This window comes from Ailuropoda melanoleuca, chromosome 2 (assembly GCF_002007445.2).
Source record: "Ailuropoda melanoleuca isolate Jingjing chromosome 2, ASM200744v2, whole genome shotgun sequence".
In the NCBI taxonomy this organism is placed as follows: domain Eukaryota; kingdom Metazoa; phylum Chordata; class Mammalia; order Carnivora; family Ursidae; genus Ailuropoda; species Ailuropoda melanoleuca.
The window spans coordinates 75,972,193-75,976,070 of record NC_048219.1 but is presented as its reverse complement, the minus strand read 5'-3'; positions in this window follow the sequence as shown (position 1 = coordinate 75,976,070).

The following is a 3,878-nucleotide window of genomic DNA, read 5'->3' as shown; positions in this document are numbered from 1 at the left end:
GAGGACAGCACTGTTGGTCGCTGGGTTGCTGGGCAGCGATCCTGGGAAGTAGCCCCTCCCCTTTAGTGTGGAGCTGATCCATTACTGGGGGGCCGTGGAGACTGGCAGGGACAGGTACTGCAAAGACTGTAAAAAAGGAGTTGAAGAAAATCACACCAAACTGGCCCAAAAGCTACTGTAACCTCGGCTTCAAGGTAATATGTAGAATGCTCTCTTCTTTATTTTTTGAAGTCTTTTCAAAAAAGATTTTATTTATTTATTTGAGAGAGAGAGAGAGTGCGCGCACGAGAAGGGGGAGGGACAGAGGGAGAAGAACAAGCAGGCTCCCGGCTGAGCAGGAAGCCTGAGAAGGGTTGGATCCCAGGACCCCAGGATCATGACCTGAGCCGAAGGCAGACACTTAACTCACTGAGCCACACAGGCGCCCAGCTCTCTTCTTTAAAAAATTTTTTCGAAATAAAATTTTACAAAGCTGCATAGAAAACTGTTCATGTAATGGAATGAGCATCCTAAACTGGGAGGTCCTGACCAGTTTTCTAAATTCTTTTTCACCTTCATTTTGTTGTTCTTATTGTTGTTGTTGCAGTACAAAGTGGTCAGTCCTACGGTCGGGGGGCAATTTGCTGCAAAGCTTCAATATCTAAGACGAAAGGTCACGGGCCCTAGGGGCAGGGGAATTGGGGAGATGTTGTTTAAAGGTATAAACTTACAATGAGTAGATAAATAAGTCCTGGGGATCTAATGGACAGCGTACTGATTATACTCAACGATACTGTATATGAACTTCAGGGTTGCTAAGTGACTAAATCGTAACCGTTCTTAACACACAAAAAAATGATGCGTGTATGATGTGATAAGGGTGCTAACTAATGCTATTGTTGACTAATGTTATTGTGTATTACTAATTATATTGCAATACATGCGTCAAACCAGCACGTAGTACACCTCAAACTTACATGGTTATATGTCAATTATATCTTAAAAAAGAAGATGGAGAGAGATGGAAGGAATTTCTCTCCCTGTGCAGAGAAAGACGGCAGAGTCCATCCCCACCCCCACCCCGTAGTTCCAGCACTTTTTATTCCCAGAGCCATCATCCTAGTTCAAGCTCTTTATAAGCATTTAATACAAACACTGTAATATTTAATTCTAATAATAAACAAGTATGTAAATGAGTAATAAACACTATTAACTGACTTGGATGGAATCACACAAGTATTCCATGGTGGAACTGGGTTTAAAATTCATCAGTGTGCGGTGATGGGTATTAAGGAGAGCCCATATTGCATGGAGCACTGGGTGTTATACACAAACAATGAATCATGGATCATTACATCAAAAACTAAGGATATACTGTATGGTGACTAACATAACATAATAAAAAATTATTATAAAAAAAATAAAATAAAATAAAATTCATCAGTCTGACCTCTGTTTCCAACCAAAATAAGGTAAGAGGGATTGGGTTTACCACCCATGACTTCGACTTACTATAAAGCTACAGTAATTAAGACAGGATTAATTAATTATAAGGATTGGCATCAAGATGGATAAATCAATGGAACAAAATAGATCAATGGAACAGCATAGATGGTTCAGAAATAGACCCGTACATATATAGACAATTGATTTTCAACAAAGGTACAAAGGCAATCTAGTAGAGAAAGGATAGTCTTTTCAACAAATGGTACTGGAATGATTAAATAACCAGATGCAAAGAACATGAGCTTTGATCCATATCTTACACTATATATAAATTATATATATACACTATGTATAAAAAATTAACTCAGAATAGACTTAAATGTATTATATTAATATAATTAAATGTATTATATAAATGGATTATAGACTTAAATGTAATACCTAAAACTATAAAACTTCTGGAAAAAAATAGAAAAAAAACCTCTGTGACCTTAGATTAGGCAAAGATTTTTTAGATACCACACTGAAAGCATGATCCATTTAAAAAATTGATAAATTGGACTTCATCAAAATCAAGAAGTTCTGCACTATTAAGGGAATGAAAAAAACAAACCACAGATTGGGGGGAAATATTTGCAAGCCACATATTTAATTTTTAATTAAAAATTTAAAAAATATGTATATACTCTCAAAACCTAATAAGAAAACAACTCAATAAAAAATGAGCAAAAGATTTGAACGAACACTTCACATAAGATATATACCTGGACATATTTGTTTGTACAACATACACCTAATATATGACCTGATCATTTCACCCCTAAGTATTTACCCAAGAGAAATGAAAGCATATGTCCATACGAACACTTATATACGCAGAGAAATTACCATTTGATTTCACTCATGCGTGGAATATAAGAAACAAAACAGAGGATCATAGAGGAAGGGAGGGAAAAATAAAACAAGATGAAATCAGTGAGGGAGACAAACCATAAGAGACTCTTAACCATAAGAAACAAACTGAGGGCTGCTGGAGGGGCAGGGGGGATTGGGGGGATGGGGTAATTGGGTGATGGGCATGAAGGAGGGCACGTGATGTAATGAGCAGTGGGTGTTATATAAGACTGATGAATCACTGACCTCTACCTCTGAAACTAATACACTAAATGTTAATTAATTGCATTTAAATAAAAATTAAATTCAATTTAAAAAACACAAGCAAAAACATATACAGGTATTTGTAGTAGCAATATTTTTTTGCTGTTGTTTTATTGCTCGTGTTTATCATTAAACTTTTTGAAAAAAACAAACAGAAAATGAAAGGGAAAAATACACAACCCTGGATTATTAATTTTTTAATCTCTCTCTTTTACATACACTTTGTTGTTATTGTCACAGTTACATATACAGAAAATGCTAGTTTTATGTTTGACAATGACAGTACAATAATAGACATTAGTATGTTCTGTGAACATCTTTCTACAACATTGAATACGTGCCTATATTTATCATTCTTTAGCGCTAATTATAATTTATGTAACCAGTCCCACATTGTAGGACTTTAGGGTGTTTTCAGGGTTATTTTGCTCTTGTAGACAAGATGGCAATAACCAACAGATAGAAACTCAGAACCCCGTGAGATGCTCAATTACAAGATTCTCAAACAGAATATTTACATAGCAGCACATGAGAAGAGCCCCCTCACAGATGTCATGAGCTGGAGAAAGAACAGAGGGCTGTGTGTTTGGGAGAATTGTAGGGAAGGGTCTGGAGCTGAGCCTAGGAGATAGTTGGGGTTTGTTTTGTTTGAAAGGAAAGGAAGAGCATTTTATGAGGGGGAAACGGCATGATTCCTTTTTATTTATGAAACGATAGCTCCTCTAACAATGATGCATGACCATGCAAAGCTTTTGTGTGTGTGTTTTTGTTTTTGTTTTTGTAAAAATTGCCATCCAGTTCTATTAATCTGGGAGTGGATCTTTTTATATGTGGCCCATTTTACCAGAAACCTGGGATTGTTCTAATTCCTATTTAAGCGAGCTTATATATCAAGCAGAAAGCTTTTATTACAAGACAGCTCATAATTTTCCAGCAGCTATAAGTTCTCCTGGAGTTACCAGAAAATTTTTTTCTCTTTTTGTAACCTTAATTTCACAGATACCAACTTTTTTCTTTCTTAGAGAGGCCAGTGAACTGTTTAATAGGAATCTTAATTTTGAAAGTTTTCAGTTGTTGTTGTGGGTTTTTTTTTTTTAATGAATCTGGCTGTGGTATAATTGAACCCATGTTTTTGCCACTGTGAAAACTTGATAGTTGAAAAATTTTCCAATGTTCAGAGAGAAGTTAGGAAAAGTATGTCCCTTAGTATTTATTTGATGCATACTGTAAGTGGCTACCAAGGTACAGGTATTCTCTGAATATGACTAAGACCATGGGTATTGCTTCATATTGAA